General features: G+C 32.8%; 1 pseudogene; it reads left to right on the top strand.

Moving 5' to 3' along the window:
* The window catches only part of LOC139849260 (R-linalool synthase QH1, chloroplastic-like), a 159427-nt pseudogene that overhangs the window by 27875 nt on the left and 112708 nt on the right, over nt 1-18844 (top strand).

Raw genomic sequence — 18844 nt, 5'->3', positions numbered from 1 at the left:
TTTCACGTTCAAACTTTTATACAATAATTTACAAACGTACAATACTGCTATTTTACATATAGCATGAAATATAGCACACAATAACTTTGATACAAGGCAATTGCGAAGACAATTGCGAAGACAATTCTAGTTTAATGCAAGTCGTTCAGCGAAGGCAATAAAGATATGTAATTCATAGGTCCAGAAGCAAGTCATGCATTCGGGTTTTACTAATACTATTTCCCATCCTTGGTCTTATGGAAAATAACCGTTATGGTCGTTGACTAGGCAGCATGTAGTAACGTCATCAAAAGGACGGGGGTTACGTAATGCCCAACAGCCTCGTAACAATCTAAAAACCTTATTTCTCACTTCAACTACTGAATTCGTCACTTGTGGGAATGTTTTATTTAGAAGTTGCAATCCGATGTTCTTTTTCTCAAATTGGTGAGAAGCGAACATCACTAACCCGTAAACATAACATGCTTCTTTATGTTGCATGTTTGAAGCTCTTTCTAAAGAATGAAGTTTTATGTTGGGATATGTGGAGTCAAAATAGGCTCTCAACCCGTAGCGGAAAGTTGCAGTAGGGTTTCCCGCACTTAATGCCTTAAAGAAAACACGGCGTAACTTAGGTTCTCCCCAATGTGATATACACCATCTATTAAAGAAAAGCCTTTTATAAACCAAGGCATGCCTGCAACGTCTTTCAAATGTCCTACAAACTAATTTCGCCATAAATAATTGTGCCGATGAATTCTGACCGACTTTAGACAAGATTTCATCAATCATATCCCCTGGTAAGTCTTCTAAAATATTTGGTTGTCTATCCTTAACGTCCATTGTGTGTTTTTATACTGTAAAATAGACGAGGATTAGATTCATAAAAGATAATTAACACACAATACAAGCAATTTTTACATATAACATAAAAGTACAAGCACACTTCAATACATATATTACACATCATGGTTACTACTCTTCATTCCGACTCACTTGTTTCTTCTTCTTCAGACTCATTTCGTTTTACTAATTTTCTAGGGATAGATGGTGCTCCTCTAATATGAGCCGTCCTTTTCACAAATGGTCTAGAAAAACCCGGTGGCTTAGATATTCCCTTGTTATAGTGAAAGTTTAAGAAATACGGGTGTTTACGATATATCCCATCGGGATATTTCATGTTAACATAGAGTTCATCTGCTTTGGACTCGAGTTTTTCTATTTTGATAGTTTTTACTTTATTATTTTCTTTTGCCTTATTAAATTGAGCCGGAGTAATTTCTATAACATCATCAGAATCCTCGTCGGGATCCGATTCATCGAAAAATTGGTAATTTTCCCAATATTTTTCTTCCTCGGCGGAAACACCATTGACCATTTTTAACTTTGGTCCATTGGTTGAGGATTTTCTTTTATTTAACCGTTTTTCTGTAGTTATTAATATTTCTTCCTCCGGAACCTCTTCCTCTTCCGGTTCCTCCTCTTCCGGTTCCTCCTCTTCCGGTTCCTCTTCGGGAATTTGTGAATCTTCCTAAAATACATTCGGCTCTTCATTATTATTAGGTGAGTCGATGAGATTTGTACTAGAGGTAGACATCGATCACACAATATCAAACACTTTAAGAGATTAATATATCACATAATATTTACATGTAAAAATATGTAGTTTCCAACAAAAGTGTTAAGCAATCGTTTTTCAAGTAAACACGGTCGAAGTCCAGACTCACTAATGCATCCTAACAAACTCGGTTAGACACACTAATGCAAATTTCTGGTTCTCTAAGACCAACGCTCGGATACAAACTAAAATGTCCCGTTCATATCGATTATAAACGTTTCATATTAATTGATTTCGTTGCGAGGTTTGACCTCTATATGAGACGTTTTTCAAAGACTGCATTCGTTTTATTTAAAAACAAACCATAAACTTTATTTTTTTCTATAAAGGTTCAAGAACCATAACGTAGATTATCAAGTAATGATAATCTAAAAGATAACGTTTTACACACGAATATTACATATTGGTTTACAACAATATTACACATCGATTTAAATCTCCGAATGCAGTTTTTAAACAATATATTACAAGCATGCTGACTCCAATTCTTGTCCTTAAATTAGCATGCAACAGCGGAAGCGCTTAATAATCACCTGAGAATAAACATGCTTAAAAGTCAACAAAAATGTTGGTGAGTTATAGGTTTAACCTATATATTTATCAAATCGTAATAATAGACCACAAGATTTCCATTTCCATTTTTCAATAACATGCGAACTGCATAAAAACCATTCATATGTTGAACACCTGGTAACCGACATTAACAAAATGCATATAGAATATCCCCAAAACAGAAATCCATCTGTATTAATAACTCGAAGTACTAAAGCACACCATTTTCCAGTATGGGGGGAGTTAGTGCCCATAGATCTACCTTTAGGATTCGCGTCAATTAGGGTGTCTGTTCCCTAATTCTTAGATTACCAAGCTAAAAGGGTGATATTCGGTATTCATAATCCAACATAGAATGTAATTTCAAGTACGTGTGTCTATTTTGTAAAACATTTACAAAACTACATGTATTCTCATCCCAAAATATTAGATAGTAAAAATGGGACTATAACTCACTTTCACAGATTATCACTTCGTCGGAAAATAACACTTGGCCACTGGTCGATTCACGAACCTATAACAAATATGTATATATATATCAAAGTATGATCGAAATATAATTATACCATATATTATTATGTTTTAACGATTTAAGTTTGTTAAGTTGATAGTCCAATGTTTGTAATCCACAAATAATAGTCCACAGTTAGTAGTACAGAAATAAATCAATATATATTATCTCGAATCAATCCACGACCCAGTGCATACAAGTCTTAGACTCAATCACAACTCAAAGTTTATATATTATTTTGGAATTAACCTCAACCCTGTATAGCTAACTAGATCATTACCACATATAGAGTGTCTATGGTTGTTCCAAATAATATATATAGATGACGTCAATATGATATGTCAAAACATTGCATATTTGTCTATGGTCTATCAAGGTTACATAATATGTTAAAGTACATGTATAATACAATATAAGTAAGTTAAGTTATGGTTAGTATAGATTTGTTACAAATTTCACGTAGCTACAACAAGAAAAATTATCCAATTTTGTTTTACCCATAACTTCTTCGTTTTAAATCCGTTTTGAGTGATTCAAGTTGATATGGTTTCATAATGAACTGAAATTTATGAAACTAAACATAAAAAGTATAAGTTTATAGTCAGAAATACAGGGTACAAGTTGTTTTTGTAAGAGGTAGTCATTTCTGTCGAAAGAACGACATCTTGATGACCATTTTGAAAAACATACTTCCACTTTGAGTTTAACCATAATTTTTGGATATAGTTTCATGTTAATAAGAAAAATAATTTTCCCAGAAGAACAAATTTTAAATCAAAGTTTATCATATTTTTTAATTATCTAACCCAAAACAGCCTCCGGTTTCACTACGACGGCGTATGTCCGATTTTACGGTGTTCTTCGTGTTTCCAGGTTTTAAATCATTAAGTTAGCATATCATATAGATATAGAACATGTTTTTAGTTGATTTTAAAAGTCAAGTTAGAAGGATTAACTTTGTTTGCGAACAAGTTTAGAATTAACTAAACTATGTTCTAGTTATTACAAGTTTAAATCTTCGAATAAGATAGTTATATATATATATATATATATATATATATATATATATATATATAAATCGAATGATGTTATGAACATCATTACTATCTCAAGTTTAGTAGGTAAACCTACTGGAAGTGACAAGAAATGATTTAGCTTCAAAGGATCTTGGATGGCTTGAAAGTTCTTGAAGTAGAATCATGACACTAAAACAAATTCAAGTAAGATTCCTACTCGAATTAAGATTTTTATACTTATAGAAATTGAATCAAAGTTTGAATATGAGTATTACCTTGAATTATAATGATAACCTACTGTAAATAACAGAGGTTTCTTGATCTTAGATGATTACATGGAATGGATTAGAAAGCTTGGAAGTAGACTTGTAAACTTGAAAGTATTCTTGATTTTATGAAACTAGAACTTATAGAATTTATGAAGAACACTTAGAACTTGAAGATAGAACTTGAGAGAGATTAATTAGATGAAGAAAATTGAAGAAAGAAAGTGTTTGTAGGTGTTTTTGGTCATTGGTATATGGATTAGATATAAAGGATGTGTAAGTTTGTTTTCTTGTAAATAATTCATGAATGATTTATAATTTTTTTGTAATTTTGTGAGATATTTCATGCTAGTTGCCAAATAATGGTTCCCACATGTTTAGGTAACTCACAAGGGCTGCTAAGAGCTGATCATTGAAGTGTATATATCAATAGTAAATATATCTAGAAGCTGTGTATTGTACGAGTACGAATACGGGTGCATACGAGTAGAATTGTTGATGAAAATAAATGAGGATGTAATTGTAAGCATTTTGTTAAGTAGAAGTACTTTGATATGTTTCTTGAAGTCTTTCAAAAGTGTACTAATACATCTAAATACACTACATGTATATACATTTTAACTGAGTCGTTAAGTCATCGTTAGTCGTTACATGTAAGTGTTGTTTTGAAACCTTTAAGTTAACGATCTTGTTAAATGTAATTAATTCATTGTTATTATACTTAAATGAGATGTTAAATTATTATGTTAACATGATAACATGGTGTATGAATATATCTTAACATCATATATATATATATATATGTTAAAATACTATTACAACGATAATCGTTACATATATATATTGTTTCGAAATCCTTAAGTTAGTAGTCTCATCTTACTTGTATAGTTCATTATTAATACACTCAATGATATACTTAATTATAATTTTATCATGTTAAATATAGTATATCAATATCTTAATACAATACATATGTATTTAGTAAGACGTTGTTATAACGATAATCGTTATCTATATCGTTTCGAGCTTCATAATTCAATATTCTCATTTTTTTTTATGTATATCACACATTGTTAATATACTTAGTGAGATACTTACTTATCATAATCTTATGTTAACCATATATATGTCCATATATTAATCATCATGTCATTTTTACAAGTTTTAATGTTCGTGAATCGCCGGTCAATTTGGGTGGTCAATTGTCTACATCAAACTCATTTCAAATAATCAAGTCTTAACAAGTTTGATTGCTTAACATGTTGGAAATATTTAATCATGCAAATATAGTTTTCATTTAATATATAATCATGGAATAATCATGGAAAAGTTCGGGTCACTACATAAACCGACTCACAACTCCCACTGCATAAGCTATGTCGGGTCTTGAACAAATCATTGCATACATAATACTACCCACTGCCGACGCATACGGAATTTGAGCCATCTTCTCTTTGTCTACTTCCGTTGTAGGTGCTTGACTTTTCGTTAACTTTAAGGTACCGCCTAAAGACACGGATCTTGCCTTTGAATCACCCATGTTGAACCACTCTAACACTTTCTCGATATACTTGGTTTGAGACAAAGTTAAAGTACCTTCAACCCGATTCCTTTCAATACTCATTCCGAGTATCCGTTTAGCAGCCCCTAAGTCTTTCATCTCGAACGCGTGAGACAACTTTCTCTTTAACCTGTTGATCTCTAACATGTCCGAACCTGCAATCAACATGTCATCAACATAAAGTAACAATATAACATAGGAGGACTTGAATTTCTTCAAGTAGAAACAATGATCCGACTCACTTCTTGTAAAGCCACTCTTTGTCATAAATTCATCAAACTTCAAGTACCATTGCCGTGGTGCTTATTTTAACCCATACAGACTTTTCTTCAATTTGCAAACCCATCTCTCTTTACCAACTACCTCGAAGCCCTTTGGTTGCACCATATAAATCTCCTCTTTAAGATCCCCATGTAAAAATGCGGTCTTTACATCTAATTGTTCTAGATGTAATTCATCAGCAGCAACAATACTCAAAACCAAGCAAATAGTAGTCATCTTCACAACCGGAGAAAAGATCTCATTATAATCAACTCCTTCCCTTTATTGAAACCACTTGACTACCAACCGAGATTTGTACCTCTTTTTCCCGTTCAACTCATCTTTGACCCGAAAGACCCATTTACTGTGAAATGCCTTTTTCATTGGAGGTAATTTCACTAAAGACCATGTATTATTCTTGATAAGTGACCCCATCTCTTTTTTCATAGCAAGCTCTCACTATATGGATTCTTTAGATTGTCTTGCTTCAAAATAACTCTCGGATTCACAATTTTCGGTATAAAGCAAATAGTTTGCTGATGGAGAAAACCTAACAGTAGGTTTGGGCGTTCTACTAGAGCGTCTCAATGGTGGAGTAATGGGTGATGGTGATCCAGTTAAGTCATCGTCATCCCCACCAATAGAGCTCTCATCATTTTCGGAGCTAGCACCACTCTCCGAATCATCTCCATCACTTTGATCCTCACCGTCAATTGGCAATTCAATAGTTCCCGAACTCCCACTAGAACCTGTATTCACATCAACAAACTTATCAAGCATAACTGGACTATGATTAGAATTAACCGTTACCTTGGTACCATACAACGAGCTTTCATCAAAAGTAACATCTCTACTACGAATCACCTTCCTCGCCTCATTGTCCCAACACCTGTAACCCATATCATCCAATCCATACCCGTTAAAAGTACACTTTATTGATTTAGCTTCAAGCTTGTCTTTGTCAATGTCTTTGGTTTTCACATACACATTACAACCAAAAATCCTTAAGTGAGCCAAACTCACCTTTTTACTGGTCCACTCTTCCTCTGGAATTCGAAACTGTAACGGTGTTGAGGGTCCCCTGTTAATCAAATAAGCTTCCGTGTTCACGACATCTGCCCAAAACATCTTTGGTAGACCCGCATGTAACCGTATACTCCTAGCCCGCTCATTGAGCGTCCGGTTCATGCGTTCGGCAACCCCATTGTGTTGTGGTGTTTCTGGAACAGTTTTCAACATACGAATACCATGTTCCGCACAATAGTCTTTAAATTCTTTACTGCTGTATTCTCCTCCATTGTCAGATTTCAAGCACTTAACTTTTAAGTTAGTCTCGTTTTCAACAGCAACTCTTCACACTTTAAAAGTAGAAAACACATCAGATTTAACTTTGAGAAAGTAAACCCATACCTTTCTTGTGGAGTCATCAATGAAGGTGACATAGTAGCAGGAACCACCATGCGACTCAACCGTCGTAGGTCCGTAGACATCGGAATGAACAAGTTCAAGCTTCTCATTCTTTTGCACAATTCCCGATTTCCCGAATGATACCTTCTTTTGTTTCCCTATAGTACATGACTCACAAAACCCGATATCCACCTTCTTCAAACCTGGAATCTTCCCATTAGAAACTAGCATCTTCATCCCCTTCTCACTCATATGCCCTAATCTTCGGTGCCATAGAGTAGAATCGGCCCCTACATTACTAGTCACATTAACCTCATCATCATCGAATAACTCGACCATGTATAAAGTTCCCCTTTTATGTCCCGATGCCATGACTTGACCATCCTTTAAAACACACCATTTGCGATCACCGAAGGTAGTATGATTACCTTCTTCATCCAATTGACCGATAGAGATAAGCTTCCTTTTCAAATCCGGAATATACCTCACATCTTTCAAAGTCCAATTGGAACTATTGGATGTCTTCAATGTCACATCTCCAATGTCTCTTATGTCTAAGCGTTTGTCATCTGCCAATCTCACCTTCCCCCGATACGCCTTAAAATTCTTCATCTTCTCCTTACTAGGATTAGCATGGAATGATGCGCCCGAATCCATGATCCAAGCTTCAACCGAATTTTCAACACAACACACCAAAGCGTCATCCGTATCCTCGGAAGTGAAGTTCACCCTAGCTTTATCCACCTTTGGATTCTTACATTGAGTGCTAAAGTGACCATTTTGATTGCAATTCCAACAAACCGCAGATTCTCGGTCCTTAGAGTTATACCTCTTTTTGAATTTCTTACCCTTCTTCGTACCCTTATCGTTCTTCCTGCCCCCGTCGGTATTTAAGAGCGACCCCGATGATTCCCCGGAATTCCTCCTACCAGTTTCTTCCCCTAGAATCAAATCCTTAATCCCCTCAAGCTTGAGCTTAGTGGTTCCTGTGGAACTACTAACTGTAGTAACTGTACCCGACCAACTTTCAGGCAAAGACGAAAGCAAAATCAGTGCCTGAAGTTCATCATCAAACACAATCTCCACCGAGGCCAATCTTGTAATGAGATTGTTAAAATCATTGATATGATCTGCAGCACACGCATCTTCTTTCATCTTTTGGTTGAACAATTGACGCATGAGAAAAACCTTATTAGCGGCGTTAGGTTTTTCATACATGTTTGTAAGTGCCTTTAAGCACCCAAATGTAGTCTTCTCATTAATAACGTTATATGCAACATTTTTTGCAAGAGACATCCTAACCGCCCCTAAAACTTGGCGATCTAGGAGATCCCAATCTTCTTGTTTAACACTATCAAGCTTCTTCTCTTCAAGTGGTAAGTGTAATTTTTCTGGTACAAATAGTCTTCTATTTGCATCTTCCAGAAACCAAAATCTTTCCCATCGAACCGATCAATCCTAAACTTTCCTTCGTCCGCCATCGTGCCCAATACGAACCTTGTGCTCTAGATACCAGTTGTTAGGAATTTATGGACCCAACAACGATCACCAATCAATAGATTGTGATCCCACAAACGACAAACGGACAGAATAAATGCAAGAAAAGTAAAAGACACAAGAATTTACGTGGTTATATGCAATCGGTATGATTGCTTTAGTCCACGGGCAACTAGAGAGCTTTTTTATTGATTTTTCGTACATGGGTTTACAGAATACAATGGGTATATTTATAGTGCTAATCAAAATTAGGAAACAAATCAAATAACTTGCTGGCCACGAACATTGTCGCGTTTCGCGACAACCCATCGCGTTCCGCGACAAACTGCATCCACACGCGACTAAGTTGATTAAAACGCGATAGCCATCGAGTCTGACCACTGCCTCATTTGTCGCGTTCCAGCTTCATGTGTCGCGTTCCAATGTGTCGCGTATCGCGACAAACCACACCCGAACGCGACCTGGTACCTGTTTCTTCGTTTTGATCTTCTTTGCACATCCAACAATTTAAGCGTGAAAACTCATTCAAAAAGTATCATAAACTACAAATTTATTTTGTTCAATTGATGTATATATTATATTATATAATACAATTGTGCTCACAATTTATATATTTTGCTCATTGCTCAGGGAGATGATTATGTGGCAAGATCAAATACCCTAAAGGATGAAGTAAAGATGATGATACCTAATGCGGGAACTCTATTGTGTACTCTTGAACTTGTTGATCATTTTCAAAGACTAGGAATATCGTATCACTTTAAGAACGAAATAAGTGATGCCTTGGAGATGAATTACAGCCAATTTTATGAATCTCAAGAAAAATGGAATGGTTTGGATATGAACCTTAGAGCCCTCGGTTTTCGGCTACTGAGACAACATGGTTGTCATGTTCCCCAAGGTACATATACAATTAATTAAGCTATATCTATGATGATTTATAAACCATCACTAGATAGCGTAGTGGTAGTGGTTGGGGTCCTAAGTTATTTGCAAGAGGTTCAAGTTTGAATCCCGATATTTTTTTATCTCTATGCTGATCTATATCTTAGATTAAAGTTCATTTTTATTACACTCTCCGTCTTAAAATTATTGTCCCAATTTAACTTTTGAAGATTTTCTTTATCAACTACTCCATAACTTTAAATATTTTTGAATGTGTTATATAATATCTGATAAAATTTACTATCATTGAAATAACGTTAATAACAGTGGCGGTTCTTAGTGGAACCCAAAGGGGGTATCCGCCCCACCTGAATTTTACGGAACACAAAATTTTACACTAAAAAACAAAATTTACAAAAAATAAGGTTTTTTTTAGTGTTTACCCCTGCTGACAATAAAAAATTTATTAAATTTTTACACCGTCCCGTCTGTATCCGAGTTCAGGTTCCACCACTGGTTAATAAACTAGTTCATTCATATAAATTTCATCAAATAATATATAAACAAACAAAAATAAAGTCAAAGTTGTAAAAGAAACACTTTTAAAAGTTTAATTGAACAGTTATTTTGGCCCGAGTAAAACGTGAACATAACGTATACTATTATAAGTTGAGTTCCTTAAGACATTGCGTTATGAGTTATGACTTGTATTTATTTGAAGAGATATTACTGAACTTTGTGGAGGAGACTCAAAACCTAAAGCCAGACATAGCTACAAATATGGTGGTAGTGCTTAACTTGTACGAGGCTTCTTTTCTTTTATTCGAAGATGAAAGCATACTTGATGATGTTAAAGACTTCACAACCAAATATCTGAAAGAGAATGTACACAAGATTAATGGAAGATTATCAAAAATGGTAATTCATGCTTTGTAGTTGCCGTTGCACTGGATAGCGTTGAGGGTAGAGGCAAAATGGTTTATACAGGAAGTATACGAGAAGACAAGCGAAATGGATGTCACATTACTCGAACCTGAGAAATTGGATTTTAATATGGTCCAGGCCATACAGGAAGTAGTGTTTGTAATGAGGTAGCTGATGAATATATAGGTGGTGGAGAAAAACAAGATGGGGCGATAAGCTAACTTTTGCTCGAGATCGATTAGTGGAGCATTTTATGTGGGCGGTGGGTTTTAGTTAGTTACCAACCTCAGTTTAGTGTTGGAAGAAGAGTAGTAGCGAAAGTTAACTCCATGATTAGTACTATCGATGATATCTATGATGTGTATGGTACTTTGGAAGAACTTGGACAATTTACAGATATTATTAACAGGTAAACGTTTATTATATACATCTAGTACTTATACGTGTTACATCGATCTACATGTTAATCAATTGTAACATGTAGATGGGATATTAACGCAGTCGATGAACTCCCAGATTATATGAAAATATATTTTCTTGGATTCTACAACACGGTAAATGAGATCGCATATATCACCTTAACCGACACAGGATTCTTCGTCCTTCCATACTTGACCAAAGCGGTAATTGATCCATCCATCTTCTTTATAGACACCGATATTTCCACCATCAAATTTGACAGATCCCATAACCGTCCATTATGTACTTGTACGGTACAAATACATAATGACATTTTTGGTGGATCTATCAATTTTAGCGGTAAAAATATCACCATCCCTTATTTATCCGTAACCGTTTTCTTCATTTTGTGACTCAAATTAAGCTATTATTGCAGTGGGCAGCCTTAGTGAAGTCATACCTAGTAGAAGCATAATGGTATCAAAGTGGGCATACACCAACACTCAAAGAGTCCTTAAAAAATGCGAGTGTGTCAATAGCCAGTCCTGTAATACTTACGCATGTTAATTTTTTAACATCCGTTAATTCAACTAACGAAATTATACATGGAATGGAAAAAACTGAGAAAATAATTCACTACTCATCTGTAATCTTTCGACTTGCTGATGACTTGGGGACCTCCTCGGTACATCCTTCTATCTCTTAATAAGTTTTTGTTGGACATAGTCTAAATTATTGACAAACATTTATGTTGTCAAATTAGAATTGAAGTTTGCATGCTAAACAAGTAGCTATTACTATTATATGCTTTCACATGTTTGCCTAACTTTGTTGAAGTCAAAGGAAAAGTTTGATTTGTATTTTGCATCTTCACATGTCAAGTTGGTTATTGGTTTCACATATAGTTTTCACATGTATATGTTGATCTATAAATACATAGCATGAAGAGATGAGAAGATAATCCAGAGAAAGGAATCAAGTCACAAATGGGAAAAACATAGTTGATAGGGTTTATCAACGAAGTGTGTTTATTTGTGAGGTTGAGAGTTTTATTCTTGTAAGGAGTGTAAAAGAGTGTACGGGAAACTTAGATTTTATACTAAAATCTAAGGGGCTTGGGTTTGGGTAATAGTCGATATAATTTCCTAGATTATATTAGTTTATATATAAAATATAGCAAGTCAATAATTATACGTAATTAGGTTTAATGACCCGTCCTAATCCATCTGGACGAATACATTACATTTGGTTAAATCGCAAGGTACTTGACCTCTATATGATACATTTTACAAACATTGCATTCGTTTTTAAAAGACAAACTTTCATTTCATCGAAAGTTGACAGCATGCATACCATTTCATAATATATCCAACTATAATTGACTTAGTAGTAATCTTGATGAACTCGACGACTCGAATGCAACGTCTTTTGAAATATGTCATGAATGACTCCAAGTAATATCTCTAATATGAGCAAATGCACAACGGAAGATTTCTTTCATACCTGAGAATAAATATGCTTTCAAGTGTCAACCAAAAAGTTGGTGAGTTCATAAGTTTGTCATAAACAATAAAATTCATCATTTTGATAGATCACAAGATTTAAATGCTGCATGGTACAAATGGGCCCGAATCCTATATCCACCTGTAATGTACATGAGATATCTTTTAAATACAGTACACCTTTCTCGTGCACGAAATCCTTTTTCATAAATCTTAGTAACCGTACACATATCTCGTGTACAAAATATAATACACATAACCTGTGTATAAAAATTATTCTCTCGATACATAACATTCACATCAATTGGTGGCAATTATCATGTCCACATAATTCAATGGTGACAATTATTATGTCTACATAATTCAATGGTGGCAATTATCATGTCCACATAATTCAATAGTGGCAATTATCATGTCCACATAATTCAATGGTGGCAATTATCATGTTCACATAATTCAATGGTGGCAATTATAATATCCACATAATTCAATAATAATCCACATAACTTCTGTCTGCATAATAATTCATTCGAGGAATGTTTTGCTTGTGTCTATCTCGTCAAACATTTATAAAAGCATTTCATGTATTCGCAGTTCAAAATATATTTCAAAAGCATTTAATAAAGCAGTTGTAAAAACAGCGCATGTATTCTCAGTCCCAAAAATGTAAAGAGTAAAAGGGAATCAAATGAACTCACCATACGATATTTTGTGGCAAATTATGCATACGACGAAAACTGAACAATGCAAGGTTGGCCTCGGATTCACGAACCTATATCAATTATATATATATATATATATATATATATATATATATATATATATATATATATATATATATATATATATATATATATATATATATATATATATATATATATATATATATATATATATATTAAAACTTATAATAGTAATCAATCAAATTTATGTATTAATATTACTACTATACTTGTTAAAATAATAAATTATATGTTATTAATTAATTATACTATTTTATATATTTTAAATAAATAATTAATACTCATATATTAGATTCTTATTAAGATATTTAATTAGAATATTTAATATATGTCTTTTATTATAAATATTATATAATGTATTAATATTTACACATATGATTATATAATATCTAAAAATATATATATTATATGTAACTTAATTTATAATAACATTTTATTTTAAAGAAAAAGAGTATGTAAGATTAACATTCTCATGCTATATATTTTTTTATAAATATCTTTTGTTTAAAATAATAACTATAAATATACTAAAGTAATGATAATGATATTAATAATTTGATTTGCTAATGATAATACTAGTCATTTTATTTGTAGTAGTAATAATAATTAATATAACGATAATAGTAATGATGATAAAAAAAATAATAATACTAATAATAAAAATAATGATAGTTTTAATAAAAATGTTAATATTAGTGAAAATGGTAATTTTAAATAAAACGATGTTTTGAATTATAATGATAATTATAATAATAATGAAAATTTCAATAATAATAATAATAATAATGAAAATAATAATAATAATAATAATAATAATAATAATAATAATAATAATAATAATAATAATAATAATAATAATAATAATAATAATAATAATAATAATAATAATAATAATTATACCTAATAAATGGTCCATTCGATTGTTAGTGGTTCACCAGATCAGATCGAATATAGCAGAGGTAAAACGCAGAGAAAATCACGGTTTACAGGGTCTTCCATTCATCAACAGATCCATCAATCAAGCAATAAATCATCGATGTACAGTAGGTCATTGATTCATTATCATCATCGTTCAACCGTCATCATTATCGAATTAACATAAAATCGAAGCAGGTTTTCGGTTGTTGTCTGTTCATACACGGGAGAAAATTGAACACCGCAACTTGTAATAACAGAGACTTCACCAATTCATCATCAAACGATTATGATCGGTCCAGTATTTGATCAATTAGGTACATGATGTTCTTGTTATTTATTTACATATTTATTTATATAAATTTATATTTTTTTATCAACCATCATCGTTCATTGTAATTTAGAAATCAATTCATCCAGATTAATTGTGATGTAATCCATTTGTTTGGTTTGATTGTTTATAAATGGAATATAAAATAGAAACAACAGAGAGCAGCATAGTAATTGTATAGCAGTGATAATTATGAAGTAATTGAGTTGTTTTGGTTTACCATGGTTTAAACGGGAAGACAGGAACGAGTATAGCAGCTGTAGTGGTGCTCTTGACAGGAAAATAGAATAAACAAGTATAACAGCTTAAGGTTGTCGTGGTTTATTATATGATGATGATGTTTTGAGTTTGATTGAATAGCCTACGACAATCTTGTGCTTGTATCCTTGTGTTCTTGTGTTGAATTCGAAAACGTATAGGGAGAATCAACAATTGCAACTGATAGTGAATGTGAATGTGATTACAAAGAATGGTTTTGGTGTATGGGTCTGTTCGAAAGTATTAGAAACAGGAAACATGATATCAGCAGTCGTTGATGTTGTGGTGTCTCTTGACTGCAAGGCAGCAGAAAAATAGAAAGTCGCACAGTAAAGCAGCATATTTCGTGTGGTTATTGATGGTGGTTCTTGTGGTGATGAGGGTGGTTTCGATGGCTGCTGGTTTGGGTTCGAACAGCAACACAGTAGTGATGATCTTGGGTCATGAGAGTTTTGATGATGGTTGTTCATTAAATCGAAAACAGAAAAGAATTACTGCAGTCGTTGGTGGTGATCAGGTGGTGGCTGTTTTGGAGGTTTCATGGTGAACTTCGTATGAAACAAAAACAGACAGAAACGGGTATCAAGCGGGTTATGTTTGATGGTATAATTCGATCAAATCACATAAAACAGAAGGGAGCAATGGTAAGTACTAATGGTTCAATGAATATCGAATCAAGGAGACGTTGTGGGTTTGTTCTTGATAGGAAAATATAAGTGGAAGTTGGCGTTTGATTATGGTGATGGTGATTGTCACAGAATCAGCGAAGTTAGAGAGAGGGATAGGAAGACAAGGAAGGTGGTATGATAGTGTTTTTTATCTATCTAATTGAGTATATGTATATTATATATAAATATAAGTTGTAGTGGATGATTGAAATCAAAAAGGAAAACAGTATAATGGGAATAGGTAGATAGTGCAGACAAAGTAGTGGGTGTTAGAACCAAACAGAAATAGGTAGTAGAAAATAAAAAAAAAACTCAATTAGATATAGTTAAAGGTGATTGGTTTGTGTGGTGCATTATGATCCAAGTTGATGAAATACATATATATTTAGAAATTAGATGTCATTATTAGGAATATTATAACAAATCGAGCTGCCAATTTGTCTATACATATCTATAATTCATCAATTAAAAACAGTATAATAAAGATGATTGAATAGCAAGAATGATGACAAGTTAATGATTGAGAAAGATCATTGTGATAACTAAGCTTTTACCAGTTTCATTTAGCAAGTTAATTGCCCCCTTACTTTTGTTGTCAAACAAGAGGGTAAAGACAATATATGTAAACCGCGTATTAGCATTCAAGGTGAATTACTAATGTAATTAAATTCAAAGTGATTAATAATAATTATTAACTTTAATAGTTGTAGTAACTGTTTGTTTTATAAAGTAGTAGAAACTAGAAAGAGTGTAATGAAAGAGATAGTGGTTCTTCATCTCTCACGTCTCCGTATATATTTAGATACATATATTTAGAAACAAAACTATATAATATATAATATTATAATATATTATTACCAATTTCACATGTGATATTAAAAGAAGAAATAGTTATGCAACCATCATTTTGAAATTATATGCCGACAGGTTTCCACGGAGTGCTACATCGTTTACTAAATGAATTCGAAACCAAATATATATATTCAATATACTTTATATTTTATTTTAATAATCAATTTTATTATTACTTATAATATTTTTCATATATATTTCTAACAATTAAATCGTACATTATTTTTTTTATATTTTATATTATTATATATATATTTAAATATATATGTATCTATTTACAAATAGCTGTTTGTGAATCGTCGGGAATGGTCGAAGGTCAAATGAATTCATGACAATGGTTCAAAAATTTTGAGATGTAACATAACGGACTTTGCTTATCATGTCAGAATTATGAGATCGTATCGTGAGTTTGTTTTAAAATTAGTCGAAATTTTCCGGGTCGTCACAGTACCTACCCGTTAAAGAAATTTCGTCCCGAAATTTGATCGAGGTCGTCATGGCTAACACTAAAAATGTTTTCATGACGATTATGAGTTGATAAATAGAGTTTTATCATCATTTTTTTTTATTAATATAGATAAAACGATTTGATTATGTGAAGCGTACGAGTGAAGCTGTCACAAAAGATTGAGATAGAGATTTAACTTTTGACGTAGTCACGGTGGATTTTCAGAATTCAAGGAATTTAAAGAAATCTTCTAATCAGAAAGAAAATGTAATCGCACGATTTATTAGCAAACTATCGGAATTACGAAAGAACAGAAATATCAAGGAAAATATTTCCGTGATATGCTTAGAGATTAAGTAGAATAAAAGAGTTATGTAACATGGCATATGATGACGTTATAGTCTGTGAATCATCATGTTTCATTAGAAACTCAGCATGACTTACTGTAATATAATCACGTTGATCAAGTGTCATTATATTATACTAACTCATGCTTCAGTTCCCAACACTACTTCAATAACATTCATATTTTAAATTTGAACCTTTCAGAATTTAGAAGCTAAAATAGTTTCCATCCTGATGTAACACTGATATCGCGGAGAGATAAATGATTTCAGATAAGAATAGTTATGAAAATATCTTCAGAAATATCGAGGATATTTATAATGAAAATATTTATGATGATATTTTGGAATTTCTAAGATAGAAGGTTGATGAAGAAAATTCTTCCGTAACAGTGTAGAGTCAGGAGCAAGTTATTCATTAATGACTTCAGCAGATACTGAATCATTTGGATTCTTTGAAGGCAGGTTTAGTCTTTGTGATTTGTCCACAGCCTCCTTCGTGGTTTGCTCAATCCGTTTTTCAGTTCCAACATTTCTGAGCTTTGCCATCATACAATTCTTTATCATCAAACTTTTGACTGTTAAGGTCATTTACAATTTTTGTTGCTTCATTCAAATTTTCAAAATTCGTAGTATTGATTCGTAGACTGAGTGCTTTTCAGAATTTCAGAATGGAATATCATAGTTCTAAGAGATAAATGTTATATGTATACATATAACTGTTGATGTAGACATGCTGTGAGATTTCAAAATACTGATTGCTAATTCCCGGCAATTGATGTGGTAATTCTCGTTATAAGATGTGGATGAGTATATGAATAGGTTTTAACGAACAAATATAATGGTTCTTCGGAGAGACTTAAGCCAATGAGTAATGAAGTTGCTGGTAAGTTTAACGCTAATGTGGTGGAATACAAACGGTTCCCCGGTAACTGTAGTGACCCGTCCTGATCCATCTGGATGAAGTCTCCAACATTTGGTTACAATGCGACGTACTTGACCTCTATATGATACATTTTACAAACATTGCATTCGTTTTTAAAAGACAAACTTTCATCACATCGAAAGTTGACAGCATGCATACCGTTTCATAATATATCCAACTATAATTGACTTAATAATAATCTTGATGAACTCAACGACTCAAATGTAACGTCTTTTGAAATATGTCATGAATGACTCCAAGTAATATCTCTAAAATGAGCAAATGCACAGCGGAAGATTTCTTTCGTACCTGAGAATAAACATGCTTTAAAGTGTCAACCAAAATGTTGGTGAGTTCATTATTTTGTCATAAATAATCATTTCCAACATTTTAATAGACCACAAGATTTTCATTTTCATTTCTCATAAATATACGTCCCATGCATAGAGACAAAAATAATCATTCATATGGTGAACACCTGGTAACCGACATTAACAAGATGCATATAAGACTATCCCCTATCATTCCGGGAAATCCTTCGGACATGATAAAAATTAATTCGAAGTACTAAAGCATCCGGTACTTCGGATGGGGTTCGTTAGGCCCAATAGATCTATGTTTAGGATTCACGTCAATTAGTAGATCGGTTTACTAATTCTTAGGTTACCAAGCAAAAGGGGCATATTCGGCTTCGATCATTCACCCATATAATGTAGTTTCAATTACTTGTGTCTATTTCGTAAAACATTTATAAAAATTGCGCATGTATTCTCAGCCCAAAAATATAAAGGGTAAAAAGGCAAATGAAACTCACCATACTGTATTTTGTAGTAAAAATACATATGACGACATTGAATAAGTGTAAGGTTAGCCTTGGATTCACGAACCTATATCGATTATATGTATATTAACACATATAATGGTAATCGAACAAATTTAGGTATTATTATTAATTGTTATTTTAGTAACTTGTACGTTTCAT

This window comes from Rutidosis leptorrhynchoides, chromosome 5, assembly GCF_046630445.1.
Source record: "Rutidosis leptorrhynchoides isolate AG116_Rl617_1_P2 chromosome 5, CSIRO_AGI_Rlap_v1, whole genome shotgun sequence".
Lineage (NCBI taxonomy): Eukaryota > Viridiplantae > Streptophyta > Magnoliopsida > Asterales > Asteraceae > Rutidosis > Rutidosis leptorrhynchoides.
Note: the sequence above shows the minus strand (reverse complement) of the source record. Positions and strands in the feature narration are given on the sequence as shown.